Source organism: Schistocerca nitens, chromosome 3 (genome assembly GCF_023898315.1).
Source record: "Schistocerca nitens isolate TAMUIC-IGC-003100 chromosome 3, iqSchNite1.1, whole genome shotgun sequence".
Classification (NCBI taxonomy): Eukaryota; Metazoa; Arthropoda; class Insecta; order Orthoptera; family Acrididae; genus Schistocerca; species Schistocerca nitens.
In genome coordinates, this window is record NC_064616.1 from 843,170,256 (window position 1) to 843,186,677 (window position 16,422).

Consider the following 16,422-nt stretch of genomic DNA (forward strand, 5'->3'; position numbering starts at 1 on the left):
CAGAGCCATTTGAACCATTTTTTGTAATTGATGATGTGTTCTAGACTGGAAATGCGGCAGTTCCTTCACTAAAGACCATCTCAAGGGGCATCAGTTTATTATTCTCCTTTTTGGTTAGTTTCCCCATATGTGGAGATACTCTCTACAATTGAGCTTCGTTCTCTTTGTAGTTTTGTTACTCCATATCAAGTAGTTAATTTGGTCGATTACTCTTTTTCCTTGCCCATATTTTATTTGTGATTTCTTGTGTTCTTCTGCCATTTGTTGTAAAAGTGACGCGTAAGTATTTAAATCTACAGATTTTTTTTTCCAGAATCCTACATCCAGATCTTCTCTGTCATCTCCACCCACTATCATGTACTCTGTCTTTCTTGTGTATCTTGTCAGGCCCCATTTTGAGTATTCTTCGATAGGTTTCCTGAACATGCAACGGGAGTCCTCTTTGTTTTCCTCTGTCAGGCCCGGATCATCGGCAAAGAGCAAAGTATACAGTATTTCTTGTCCTAAAGAGATTTCCATTGCACGACACCAAAATTTTGCATTCCCACCCACAACTTCTTACAAGGAAATATCAACTTGGTATCATACTTCAAGGTGAAAAAAGGGTACTAGCAAGATATCAGCCCCAGCAATAGATGACGCTCGAAAATTTGGGTCGTAAGTCTGACCAGCGGAATTACGCTCCTATCGGGGCACAAAATAAGCCAATATGCTCCTATTTAAAAGACTCTGACTGAAACTTGGGGTATTAGCTGCCTCATTCTATTTTCCTCGACGTCTATAAAAATTTTCCCTAAATTATTGGCATGCGAACATATTCGCGCTCTTTTAACCATGCAACTCACCACTCCTTCCTACAAGATCCCCTTACTGTAGCTCGCTCACACCCACTGGTCTTCTCAGTCAATCATTCCCCGAACTCATCGTCATTTGTTTGTGTCTCCGTAACTGTCATAACTGTCTCCTGTATCACAACCACAGTCTCTTTCGTTCTGTCCTACTACTGTCTCCCCTCATTGTCACTATCTCCGTCGTCCTCCCTCTTACTGCTATCATCTCATTCATTCGTTCCCATTGCTGCTTCTCTTCTCATTAACACTATCTCTCTCTTCCTCGTTTTCATTGTCACAGATTCTGTTTGTCATTATCACTGGCTCTCACCCACTTCTACTTTCTCCTTCTCTTTATCCCTCTCCCATTGGCACTCTCCCCCTCACTCTTTTTCTAACAATGTTCTGTCACTGTCAACTATATTCTACTGTCCATGTGTCCCTCTTTCTCTCTCAGATTGCCATTGTCTTCGCTCTTTCAATACCCCAACCACTGCCTACTATCATCCAGTGTTCATTACCTTTCGGTGTCTTTCCACACCCATTGTGTGCTTCTCTCGCAGCATAAAAAGAACACGAATATGTTCACATACCAATTTTTTTGGGAAAATTGTTAAAGGTGCCGAGGAAGATAGAACGAGGCAGCTGGTACCCCACAACCCAGTAAGAGTCTTTTGAACAGGAACATATTCGCCTTTGTTGTGCTTCGATAGGAACATTTTTCCGCTGGTTGCCTTCTTATCCTTGCGTCACTCATATGAAAGTAAAGCTTTAATAGTTTACTTAAGTGAACTTGAAATAGTACAAAACTAATTATGCACCTCATGTCGGATTTTATGCGCACAAAAATTTTACATGTGCTTCAGTACTACAACATTGGGTTTCTAGAAAGCTTCTGATGATTACGGAGCAATTTTACAGCATATTTCTGCGTGCTACGTCACTTTATAAACTACGTTGTTGTCTGACATCGTAGACCACATCTAACGAGATTTACTCCAGCTGCCTAAGGTGGAGGAAGTGTGTAATATTCAAAGTTCGACCCTGTAGTACAGGGTAGTTCCGGTAAGGCAGTTCTTCTGTATGGTATAATAATGGTTCCTAGCCCTAGGAGTATCCAAAACACTGGCCCCTGCCTCTCTGTCAAGAACAGAAACCGAGGTATGAGCCCCGCAAAAATACCGTTTTCATGCGCGGCGTTTTGGAATAAATTAGTAGTGCTTGCTGTAGCATGCGTACCAATAGTACGCAGTTATGACCTTTTGAATGTACAACTTTTAATCATAAGCGCGCAGTAGTTGTTTGTCACTCAGTCCGACCCACTGCAGTCGCCTAACGCCCTCGCTCGAAGTGCTGTACGGTGGAGTGACAAGCAGCGCACTCCTGTTCCCAGAAAGTCGAACACGGGCCAGAGTAATGATTATGGGGAGGGGGTAACGTATGCCGAACGAGTTTAGAAATCTTGTTGTTTACACAAAAAGAGTTCGTAATATGTCAACTTCATGCACATTTGCAACTCAAAAATTAAGTTATTATGAATTGGAAATAATGAATTTCGATTTACAATTTAATCATGTCAATGACATAGAAGAATAATGCAGCTCCTATAAATGTACTTAACTTTATCATTGTCAGCTATTGAATCCAAAGAAAATAACTCACAACAGTGATATTAATAATCAAATTTCTTCTTTAATGACACATTCATTTAACTAGTTTACACAGTTTGTGAATCGCAGCCAGCTACAGGTTACATACCGCGCACTATGACACAATGAATAAAACAAGATGGCTTGCTGGTTCACCAACGTTACGATCATGAACCGTTTATAGAATACAGATTCCACCTTTTTGCAAAAATACAGTTTTTTTCTTTTTACTCAATCATGTTCGGCACCTCTGTGCCATCAACAGTGGGTTTGCAATAAACAAAATCCACTAATGATAGCAGAAAGGTGTCGAAATATGTTTGGGTAAAAACAAAAAACAGTGTTTTTGCAAAAAGGCAGAACCCATATCCTATAATGCAACTGCAGACACGGAAAGAAAGACTAGAGCTGCAAACCCAGAAGATGAATAAATGAACATTTTACTCTGTGCTATACAGTACTTCGGGGCGCACGTGTGTTTAACAGCGGTGCATTCAAAAAGTCATAACTGTGTGCGCTCGGAATTATGGCCAAAATTACGCGCCGAATTGATTACCAGGGCTGATATCTCGCAGCTGTGCTTTCTTTACCTTAAACTATGGGGCCAAGTTTGTGATGTGACCTTGTTAATGGACTGTCACTTTTCAGTGAAGTGATTAGAAGTGAATATTCCATTTTTACATGACGTAAGTAGGTAGTTTAAGTTTTTCTGTTGGTAACGCCACGTAGCGCTCTGTATGAAAATCATTGACTGCGCTGTGTGCAGTATGTGGCTGATTGGACTCATTGTTGAAATATTCGCTTGTGTAGTGTTGGGCTGTTGGATGCGAACAGCGCGTAGCGTTACGCAGTTGGAGGTGAGCCGCCAGCAGTGGTGGATGTGGAGAGAGGTTACTATAAGCGGACGATTTGGACGTGTGTCCGCCAGGAAAAGTAAATTTGTAAAGATGGAGGTAATGAATTTATATATATATATATATATATATATATATATATATATATATATATATATATATATATATAAGAAGATCGCTGGTAATACCTGGCAGAGAACTGCCCAAGACCGCCCCACTTGGAGAAGACTTCTGAAAGCCTACCTGAATCCACGACTCGAAGAGGCCACATCATCTAATGATTGAATTGGCTGATGATGATGATGATGATGATGAAATTCATTACCTCCATCTTTACAAATTTACTTTTCCTGACTTTTGAACATTATTAAGGTAGATACATTGTTTGTTCTCTATGAATACCTTTCATTTGCTAACTATGCCTATCAGTAGTTAGTGCCTTCAGTAGTTAGAACCTTTTATTTCGCTGGCAGTATTGGCGCGCGCTGTATTGCAGTAGTTCGAGTAACCGAGATTTTTGTGAGGTAAGTTACTCATGAAAGGTACAGCTTATGGTTAGTCAGGGCCAATCTTTAGTAGGGATTATTGAAAGTCAGATAGCGTTGCGCTAAAAAATATTGTGTGTCAGTTTAGTGATGATAAGAAAAAGTCAATAGAAAACTGTTGGAGTACGTTGAGTCCGCAGCTCGTGGTCGTGCTGCAGCGTTCTCGCTTCCCGCGCCCGGGTTCCCGGTTTCGATACCCGGAGGGGTCAGGGATTTTTTCTGCCTCGTGATGACTGGGTGTTGTGTGTTGTCCTTAGGTTAGTTAAGTTTAAGTAGTTCTAAGTTCTAGGGGACTGATGACCATAGATGTTAAGTCCCATAGTGCTCAGAGCCATTTGAACCATTTGAACCAGTACGTTGAGTTTTGCTCAGCTGTTTGAAAATGAAATAACGTAGAAATTTATCAGCACAGTCATTCATAATTTTTCAAAGGGGACGTTACAATGAGCATCCCCTAAACCCACTCTGTTCCTCCGACTCCGTTATTTGTGCTTCTATTTTACGCTTTATTACTTTACCGTACAATCGGGCTGTGGAGAAAATAACACTAATTACAATAATATTCACGGTAAACTGACGGCGCAGCCTATTGGATATTAAGTGACAAATACCTGACAAGGATATAACACTATTTCCATTTTACCATTTTGTGTACTTTTACTATACTGTGCGTCCTGGTGGCTCAACGGTAAATCACCATTCTACAAAACCAAAGGTCACTGGTCCGATCCCCGTTCACTGCTAGGGCTTTGATTTGTGACTTATAACTTCCTTTCACTTCGAGCAATATTTATTAATGTGAAAAAAGCACAGTTGTACTATGTTCGGAGCACAGTTTAAAATGCAGGCCCACATACACACATCAAAAAAAGTTTTGCATCACCTCGGTTCCCAGAACTACTGGAGACAGACGTTGACTGTGGATATTGTATCACAGACGCAGTTTCTTTGGTAATCAGAGATGTCACAAAATCTTCCGAAAGATGTAAACAACCATGCACGAGCAGCGCCTATTAGACGGAGGGGGCCGACAGCCGATCAGTTACAGTCATTCCACCGGGAAGGAGGTAAATGGCTCGTGTTGTCTGTAGTTCAGCCATGCCCAGACGGCCAGTACAGAGATTCGATCGCGTCCGCATTGTTACTTTGTGCCAGGAAGAGCTTTCAACAAGGCAAGTGTCCAGGCGTCTCGCAGTGAACTAAAGCGATGTTCTTCGGACAAGGGGGAGACAGAGAGAGACATAGGAACGCTCGATAACATGCCTCGCTCAGGCCGTCCAAGTGCTACTACTGCAGTGGATGACCGTACCTACGGATTATGGCTCAGAGGAACCCTGACAGCAACGCCACCACGTTGAATAATGATTTTCGTGCAGCCACAAGACGTCCTGTTACGACTCAAACGGTGTGCAACAGGCTGCATGATGCGCAACTTCACTCCCGACGTCCATGGCGAGGTCCATCTTTGCAACCACGACACCATGCAGCGCGGTACAGATGAGCCCAACAACATGCCGAATGGACCACTCACGATTGCCATCACGTTTTCTTCACCGATGAGTGTCACATATGCCTTCAACCAGACAATCGTCGGAGACTTGTTTGGAGGGAACCCGGTCAGGCTGAACGCCTTAGACACTGTCCAGCGAGTGCAGCAATGTGGAGGTTCCCTGCTGTTATGGGGTGGCATTATGTGGGGCCGACGTATGCCGCTGATGGTCATGGAAGGTGCCGTAACGGCTGTATGATACGTGAATGCCATCCTCCTACCGATAGTGCAACCATATTAGCTTCATATTGGTGAGGCATTCGTCTTCATGGACGACAATTCGCGCCCCCATCGTGCACATCTTGTGAATGACTTACTTCAGGAAAACGACATCGCGCGACTAGAGTGGCCCGCATCTTCTCCAGACGTGAACCCTATCGAACATGCCTGGGATAGACTGAAAAGGGCTGTTTATGGACGACGTGATCCACAAGCCACTCGAAGGAATCTACGCCGAATCGCCGCTGAGGAGTGGGACAATCTGGACCAACAGTGCCTTGGTGAACTTGTGGATAGTATGCCACGACGAATACAGGCATGCATCAATGCAAGAGGACGTGTTACTGGGTATTATAGGGAGCGGTGTGTACAGCAGTCTGGGCCACTACCTCTGAAGATCTCGCTGAATGGTGGTACAACACGCAATGTGTGGTTTTCATGAGCAATAAAGAGGACGAAAATGATGTTTATGTTGGCTTCTATTCCTATTTTCTGTTCAGGTTATGGAACTCTCGGAACCGAAGTGATGGAAAACTTTTTTTGATGTGTGTTCAACTGTCTGGGTTAGTCAGTTCAAAGATCGGAGGAAGGTAACGACATATCACTTCCAATGGGACCACGTATACTAGGGCACTGAGTTTTTAAACCAATCGACGGACTGATGACAACTTTAACTTTTATAAAAATTCTACCCACCTACCTCCTCAACAGATCCTAGACCTATTAATGCACATTACTCACTACATGCGTTTTGCAGAAAGCGCGGCGCCGAAACTGACCTACGCTTACATCTGTACTCTGCAAACCACTGTGAAGTGCATGGCAGAGGGTTCGTGCAATTGTGCAATGCATTAGGGGTCCTTCCAGTGCCACTCGGTTTCGGAGGCTGGGAATAACGATAGCGTAAGTGTCTCTGTACCTGCAGTAACGAGTCTTATCTTCGCGATCCGTTCGGGAGCAGTACGTAAGATGCTGTAGAATATTCCTCAATTCTCTACTCAGTATTGCTTCTTGAACCGTCTGCTTGTTCAGGTTTCTAGTGCTCTACGAAAGAACCGAAACTTGCTGCCTCCTTTAACTACGGGTGTGTCTATGTGATTATTCCGTTTCATATTAGAAAAATTGATACAACCAGGTAACTGTATGAGTTGGCTGATTCTAATTGCGAATGACTGATACTGTGGTCAGAAGATGTAAGGGACAATAAAATGAAAACGAGACAGATGGAAGAAGTACGTAAACTGTTTATTATTTTTAAAAAAATCGCTATAACTGTTAATACAGTTATCCCAATGCGAGACAAGAAAGTGAATGCATCATGAAGAAACGCTGTGGTTGCCTACTATACGCAACCCTGATTACACCCAGGCGAGTGTCTTTCCTTCCGAAGCAAATCGACGGCCACGAATGTGTTTCTTCAGGGCTCCAAAAATATGGAAATCGCATGGGGAAAGACAAGGACTGGATAGAAGACGTGTAAGGGCTTCCCAACGAAACTTCTCCAGCGTACTCGAAACAAGCTTGGCAACATGTAGCCATCGGTTGACTTCGGACGAAGAAGTGCAGTCCTGGGTACAATCATAGTTTCCAAAGCAAATGCAAACATTTTCCCATGATGAAATTCACCGTCCGCTCTCATAGTAGGATAAATGGTTAACAATTATGACGATTAGTTTTGAAATAATAAACAGTTTATTTACTTTTTCCCATCTTTCTCGTTTCCTTTTGACTGCCCCTTGTAATACGGTTTTGCGTCTGAATGTGTATTTGCGAAGCTTTTCGAGGTAATACTTTGTTATAGATAAGTGCATATTTTGCAAAAGTCTAACGCTACAAATAATACCGCCCATCTGGTCGGTAATATACAAGCTGACCAGCAACAGTCACAACACACTTTCTGGGGCACGTCTGATAATACTTCAACATACGTCGTCGAATCTCCATCGAAGGTAATATGCTGCGTGCTACCAATAAATCCTCAATAAAAAAAAAAAAAAAAAAAAAATTCATTTGATACCAACGACAACAATACTCTCGTTGTTAATCATAGTTGTTGTATTGAGTAAAAGGCTTTTGGGAAGTTGTGAGACAGATGCCAGCTGGATATCGCATGACTGATTTCTCTGAATCTATGCTGTTTCGTATTTAGGCGGTCGTTCTGTTAGAGATATGTTTTAGTACAACAATAAAAATCTGCTGTTCAGTCTGAGCAGTAAGATTCTTAGTTTCTTATTAATACAAGGTGACTAATTTAGAGTCATCAGGGGTGTTTGGAAGGAATCGATTGTGTCTTTGTTGACTGAACTCTGTTTAAGAGAAATGGTCCTACTGGAACTCGAGAAACGTTCGTCTTGATTTATTCCCGTGTATCATCTAGCTAGAATATTTTGTGGTAGCCAACATTTCTCTCAACATCTTTCGGCTTCATGCACTAAATACGATTTAGTATTCCACATTAATTTATTATTGATCATCAGCAATGATTATAACAAAATTACGTCGTCTATCCATTGTTGATCTCCAGATATCAGAAAGAGAGCTTACGAGGAGACGTGAGTAATCCGCTGAATTACATATCACTGACGTCGATTCACAGTAGGATACTGTAAAATAAACTGTGTTTGAACATAATTAATTAACTCGAAGAAGATTTGTTGACACACAATCATCAAGGATTCAGAAAGTATCGTTTTTGTGAAACACAACCAGCTATTTACTCACAGTGTAGTGGGTGGTGGTGGGATCACTTATGGAAAAACTCCTGTAGTAGTTGGTGTTAGAGCTGCAACTTTTTTTAGATTGAAGTCAGCTGATAGGTATACCTGCTTAAAGGAAGTCCCTCTGTCTAAGGGCTCACCTTCAGAGGACGTCATGTTTCCAGGTAAAGAAGGAATTAGCATATTTCATCGAAATATAAGAGGTATTAGAGACAAAGCTACTGAGCTGCTTGTAGACGTTGACTCTGAAATTATTGGTGTATCGAGGTACCATTTAAGTAATTTGACAATTCAGAGGCTTCCTTTACCAGGATACAAATTAGTTTGCTGTTTTTCAAGGAGTTCCTTGCGGGGTGGACGAGTGGCTATGTACATAAAAAGCAGTATTCCATTTGAGTCCATAGACGTATCACGACACTGCAGTGAACAGATATTTGAATGTTGAGCAGGGGCAACTGAATTTAGTAAAACCAAGCTTCTAATTATTATTGTTTATAGGTCACCTAACTCTGACTTCAGAGCATTTCTGCTCAAGCTAGAGAGGGTGTCAAGCTAGAGAGGATTCTTGATTCACTTTGTAGGAAGTACCAGTAATCAGTTATGTGTGGTGACGCCAATATACATTTTGTATATGATGGTGTAAGAAAAAGGATATTGGTAGATCTAAATTCATATGATCTGATGCAGACTGTTTTTACCTACTAGGGTTCAGGGGAGCAGTAGCACAGCCATAGATAGTATTTTTATTCATTCTTCATTACCAGATGGTCATTCTGTTAGTAAAATGGTGAATGGCCTTTCAGACCATGACGCACAAATTTTAACACTAAAAGGTTTTGTACTCAAACAAATGTCACTTATAATTATAAACTATGAAGGAAAGTTAATTCTACAGCAATAGAGAGTTTTTTAAACCCTGTCAAGGAGAATGAAGTCAGTCCGTAGTAAAAATACTTCTGTTACTGATAAAAAATGGTTCAAATGGCTCTGAGCACTATGGGACTTAACTTCTGAGGTCATCAGTCCCCTAGAACTTATAACTACTTAAACCTAACTAACCTAAGGACATTACACACATCCATGCCCGAGGCAGGATTTGAACCTGCGACCATAGCGGTCGCGGGGTTCCAGACTGTAGCGGCTAGAACCGCTCGGCCACCCCGGCCGGCTGTTACTGATAAATCAGATATACGTACAGTATTTAACAATCATTTTCTGAGAATTGCTGGTGAATTAAATAAAAATTTAGTTACTACAGGGAATTAAATAATTTTTTTGGCAAATGCCTTTCCGAGACTGATGTCTGAAATACTCCCTAGTGATACAGATAAGGGAGATATTGAGTCAATAATTAAATCACTGAAGGCTAAATACTCTCATGGATGTGATGGAGTGCCTAGCAGATTAAAGTACTGTGCTGCACATCTTAGCCCTGTAATTAGCCATATTTGTAATTTTTCGTTTAGGAATGGTCAGTTTCCTGAATGATTAAAGTGCTCAGTGGTAAAGCTGCTTTATGAAAAGGGAGAAACGGATAATGTAGACAATTTTAGACCTATTGCAACGCCATCATTGTTTGCTACAGTTATTGAAAAGGCTGTGTATGTACGGATAATTTATCTTTTTATATCACACGATTTGTTATCAAATCTACAGTTCGGCTTTAGAAGTCGTTTAACAACAGAAAATGCTATATTCTCTGTGAGGTACTTGATGGGTTAAATAAAAGTTTTCGAACGCTGGGCATATTTTTTGCTTTAACTAAGGCGTTTGATTGTGTTAATCACAAAATGTTGCTCCAGAAGTTGAACCATTTCGGAATATGGGGAGTAGCTCACAATTTGTTCTTCTCTTGCTTTAGCAACAGACAACAAATAGTCATTATTCACAGTGTTGAGAATGGCTGTGGTGTAGGGTCTGTGTAGGGCACAGTCAAGTGGGGGATGCCACAGGAATCAGTGTTGGGGCCACTCCCGTTCCTTATTTATACAAAGGATATGCTGTCTAGTATTACAGGTAACTCTAGAATATTTATGTTTGCTGATGACACTAGCTTGGTAGCAAAGGATGTTGTGTGCAATACTGGCGCGGTTTCAAATAGTGCAGTTCATGACCTAAGCTTATAGAAAATAAGCTAACGTTAAATATCAGTAAGACTCAGTTTTTACAGTTTCTAGCACGCAATTCAACAAAACCTAACGTTTAATTTCACAGAATGGGCATATGATTAGTGAAACTGAAAAGTTCAAATTTCTAAGTGTCCAGTCTGTGTCCATACGGTACTATGTTTTGGGGTAACTCTTCCCATTCTAAAAGGATATTTTAGCTCAGAAACGGGCGGTTCGGCCAATAAGTGCTGTTAAGTTCACGAACCTCTTGTCGACCCCTGTTCACGAGTGTGGGTATTTTGACATTGGCCTCTCAATATATATATATATAATCCTTACTGTCATTTCTCGTTAAAAATATTAGTTTATTTCTAAGAATAAGCAGCTTTCACTCAGTTAATACTCGGCAGAAATCAAACCTGCATTTCGATCGGACATCCTTAACCCTTGTGGAAAAGGTGTGCAGTATGCTGCTGCATCCATTTTCAATAAGCTAGCGTTCGAATTAAAAAATCCTAGCAGTAATCCACACGCTTTTAAATCAAAACTGAAGGGTTTCCTCATGGGTCACTCCTTCTATTCGGTCGAGGAGTTCCTTGAAAAATTAAGCTGATTCTTGTTGTATTGTTGATTGTGTTTACTTAAACTTATGGACTGACTTTTTTCAGGTTTATAAACATTGTATTTTTATCTGTTATTACTTTTATGTTGTGATTTCATGTACTGATCCTGGACTGGCATTCGGGAGGACGACGGTTCAATCCCGCGTCCGGCCATCCTGATTTAGGTTTTCCGTTATTTCCCTAAATCACTCCAGACAAATGCTGGGATGGTTCCTTTCAAAGGGCACGGCCGACTTCCTTCCCTGTCCTTCCCTAATCCGATGAGACCGATGACCTCGCTGTCTGGTCTCCTTCCCCAAAAACAACCAACAACCAACATGTACTGATCTGTTCCACGACCTTGGAGATTTGCTCCTCAGTTGGTCCTACGGAACGGGACGTGTAAATAAATAGATAATAAGCTAATTAATGAGTGTTATCGACAAGGGAACTCAGATTAGTTCCATATTTATAAATACTCAGAGGGCCTTTGACACCCTTCCTCAGAAAAAACTGCTAACCAATTTGCCCGACTATGGAAGATCGTCTCAGTTGTGCAACTGGATTCGTGATTTCCTTTCAGAATGATCACAGTTCGTAGCAATCGAATGGGGGTCACTGAGTAAAACGAAAGTAATATTTGCTGTTTCCCAACTGAGTCTTATAGGCCCCCTGGTGGTACTAATCTACTTAAACGATTTAAGTGAAAATCTGAGCAGCGCTCTTAGATTGTTTGAAAATGATGCTGTCATTCACCGCCTCGTAAAATCGTCAGAATATCAAAATTATTTGGAAAATGGTTTATAAAAGATATCTGTATGGTTGAAAAAGTGGCAATTGACTCTAAGTAATGAGAGGTGTTAAGCCATCTACGTGAGTATTAAAAGGAATCCGTTAATCTTCGGTTACACAATAAATCGCACAAATTTAGGGGCTGTCAGTTCACCTGAATACCTACAATCACGAACAGCTGAAACTGTAACGATTATATAGAAAATGTTGTGTGGAAGACTTGTAAGATACGTAAGGTCTACTAAAGAAACTGCCTACACCGCTGAGCCGTATTGGGTCCGTAAATGATACAATCGATGGAGGACGTCGAAAACGTTCATAGAAGGGCAGCTCGTTTTGTATTATCACTTAATGGGGGAGAAAGTGTCACACATATGGTATACGAGTTTGGGTGGCAGTCATTAAAACAAAGGTATTTTTGCTGCGACGAGATCTTTTCACGAACTTTCAATCACCTACTTTCTCCTCTGAATGGAAAGTATTTTCTTGATGACAACCTACACAGAAAGAAATGATCATCGTAATAAAATAAGAGCTATTGTAGCTCGCACAGAAAGATTTAAGTGCTCGTTTCTCTCGAGCGCTATTCAAGAACAGAACGGTAGAGATATAGTCTGAAGCTGGTTCAACGAACCCTCTGCCAGGCACTTAAATGTGACTTTCAGAGTAGACATGATGTAGATATCTGGGAAACTATTGTTTGCTGCCGGCCGGGGTGGCCGAGCGGATCTAGGCGCTACAGTCTGGAACCGCGCGACCACTACGGTCGCAGGTTCGAATCCTGCCTCGAGCATGGATGTGTGTGATGTCCTTAGGTTAGCTAGGTTTAAGTAGTTCTAAGTTCTAGGGGACTGATGACCTTAGAAGTTAAGTCCCATAGTGCTCAGAGCCATTTGAACCATTTTTTTTTTTATTGTTTGTTCAGACCTTCAATAATTGTCTGCAGTCTGGCACTGGCTTAAACGTTTTCCGGAAATTCGCAGGATTGGTGTGAAAAAAGGGCAGGCTCAGTTCCGCATGAGCTATGCGTTCTAAATCCGTGCTGATTCGTGGATTGAAGCTCTATGTCCAAAGGAAATTTATTATATTCGAATGTAGAACACGTCCAAGAAAGGCGTAGCAATGCAATATTAATGATATTGGTCTGTAATGTTGTGAGTTCCTCCTTTTACCATTCTTACGTGCAGGAGTCACCTGCGCTTTTCTCCAGTCGTTTGGAACTTTGCGATGGGCAAGTGATTTGCGATAAATGCAAGCTAAGCATGCGACCAGTTCCGAAGAGTAATCTCTGTAAAACCGAATTCGAATACCATCCAGACCTGTTTCCTACTATTTCAGTGGTTTCTCAGCGACAGGGATACCTGTTTCTACGTCCTGCCTGTGCGACAGTCCAACGATGGTATGTTTGGACGATCCTCCTTCAGGAATGATTTTTTAAATGCGAAATTTAAACGTTCAGGATTCCATTTGCTGTCCTTTATTGTCACATCAGACTTGTTGACTAGTGGCGGGGTAGACGCTTCCAACTGCGTAGCGGTTTTACGTAGAGCCAGAATTTTCTTGGATTCTCGCCTAAATCTCTGTCTTACACCCGTGATTATCCCAAATAACAAACCTGGACAGGAATCCTGTACTAGTGAATTTAAATCCGAGTGTCCTAATTTATTATGGAGAGACTTATTCGGCAGCTGTAAAAATAGTTGTAATTGCTTTCTAATGTGTGGAGTTATAGTGTTTAAAGTTCAGTATTATAGTTTCAGAAATACTCCACTTCCAGTGCATTTTTAAATCAACCTGCAGTCATTTACTTAAATAATTTGCCTTACTTGAAGAGCTGCCTCAAAATAGTAGAGTTAATAGTTAAAAAACAAAAATATTGATCTGAAGTGAAAAAACTTATTAATTGTTGCATTTATACACTTTGAGCAGAGTTGCGAAGTTTTATCAGTGTTCATTTCATGAGAAAATGTTTGAACTTGAATTTAATGTTGTGTTGGCATTTGCACAGTCAACTATATTTTGAGTAGGTTGAAAGACTGCTTATCAAAGCACATTTGTTATTTAAAGACTTATAGTTTGTTGTGCTTTATTTAATTAATAATTATTCATGAAAATACTTACCATTTATCATACATACTTGTGTAGTTTTGTTAATGAGAATGGTTCTTCAAACCATGGAAGCTTAAGGGCCGTATGTGCTAGGCCAGTTAGTTAATGGGCTCCTTCAAAGGCAGTGTAGTTAGATTTGCATTCTGTTTGATTGCTTCAAACTGAGCTTAAGAAAGAAATATTTACTATGTTAGCTATTCTATTGCAGGTTGGTTAATGCACAGGCATTGAGATCCTGAACTAAGTAGCTATGTTATAGAGTACCATGATTAATAGACCCCTGATTTAAATCAGATCGTTTCATGCTCTTCCTTGTTCAGTATTGCAATTAGTTTCATGTGGTTGGTTGTATAAACTGCTGAATCTAGTGCATTTAATGTATATGTTGTTGAGAGGCATAAGTCAATGTTTGCTATCTCATTGGTCATTTGTTTGTCTGACTTCCAAGTTAAAAGTACATTTATTTGCGAAGTTAGGTGCTATGTTGTAGTGTGAACAGATATAAAGAAAGAGTTTAGTGTGTGTGCCAAGGAAGGTTAGGTTCGGCTTAGCACTGTCTTCTGGTTTATTATATTGCTTGACACAAGAATGCCTAATTAGGCTGGCGACCGGTTATAGTATGTAATATTAGAACTACCTTTTGTGCTGGAAGATTGTCTGTTCCTGACCCACCTGTTTACTATTGGTTATACTCTGCTGGAGTGTTTCGGAAACGAATCCGAGTCTGATTGTTCTGTTTCCATTAAGTTAACTCACGCTCAGTACTTTTTCAAAAATTCCTCGCACAGGTTTAACGCTAGCATCGATTTCCATTTCAGGAGGTCGGTGTTACCTTTACAAGTTGCGAAGATGTTCATCACTAATACTAATCGAACGCCTGATTTATTTACTTTCATTATGGATAAATATCTTTCACATACATAAGTAGATCCAAACAGCTTCGTGATGTAGATGTGGAAGTTCTTGTTGTGGAAAATTTTCGTAGAATTCTTTTGTACTTCGTAGTACAAAGAACTTGTCCTTCAGCCGTTTATTGCACTGCAGGTCGATCAGTTGCATGTGCACATGAGTCGGAGCATCTTCAACTGAGGCTGAAAACGCCCGTTCAGAGCAACGAATGATAGCAGACACACTCGTAACATCTACAAATCGTGCTCGAAATTATTCCTTCATTTTTACAATTATTGACACGTATTCTTGAAGTCTAGCACTTTCGTGGATAAAACCAAGGGTAGAGAAATGTGCAGTCTTTTCAGACAGTAGCTGCCTCTTAGAAACAGCAAGCTTTCCCAACATGTCAGAAATTATTTTCAGCTTGCAAACTGACGTCCATGTGAGATGTAATGCCCACGAAAAATGCAAGATCTGATATCCACCAAAGGCCCTCTAAATTCGGCTCACTCTTTACCACTCTTTACGGTTTTTAACGTTACTGGTTTTACACAAAGCGCCTCTCGATGTACAATGCAGGAAACCCATCCAACGCCTCTTCTGTGCGTCCTAGGTTTTTGCGCATTAATACTATGAGTCTTTTCTCGTGGCGGCAAATTGCAGGTGCTCCATCCACGGTCACTGAGATTAACAGATTCCAATCCATACTGACACCATCAATCGCTTGCTCGACAACTTGGAGTTAGTCTACACCTGTCATAGTCCCTTTTAAAAGCACAAAGTCCAAAACGTCCTCTGTCACACGCAGAACGTTGTCGACACTTCATAGTATATTACTACGTGAGCTGTATCTGTAAGATCTGCTGCTTCATCCAACGCAACAGAGACGGCGACAAAGCCCTTATCCTTATTTATTAACCGCCTGTGCACATCGCCTGCCATAGCACTTATACGTCGTGTTACTGTTTGTTTGGAAAGGCCGATTTCATGAAACCTGCTAACGTTCATGGGACACAAATTTCTGCGGCATCAATGAGACAATCTTTTATCAACTCCCCTTCGGAAGACGGTTTCACGGATCTTGCTATTCTTAACGCAATTTTGATGGCTGTAGTGGTGGTAAGTTCCTATGAGACCAAACAGGTAAGGTTATCGGTCCCTAGGCTTACACACTGCTTAATCCAACTTAGATTAACTTACGCTACGGACAACACACACACCCATGCCCAAGAGAGAACTCGAACCACCGGCGGGGGGAGGCGCGCGAACCGTGGAAAGGCGCCCTAGACCTCGCGGCTACCGCGCGCGTCTGCAATTTTGAAACTGGTTCGCAGTGCAGATGTATTGTGACTGTCATTATAGAAAATTGAAAAAACGGCACGTTGTACAGTAAAATAAAAACGATGTAACACAAGAAACGAAGAGAAGAGGTATCGATTATTACGACTTACATTAAAATCCTGTTGATGTGCCTCATCTATTTTCTTAAGCGCACTTAATTTGGCTTGCCGTTCTTCGTTGTTCAGTGCACTACACTCGTCTTTATAAAATGAGTTG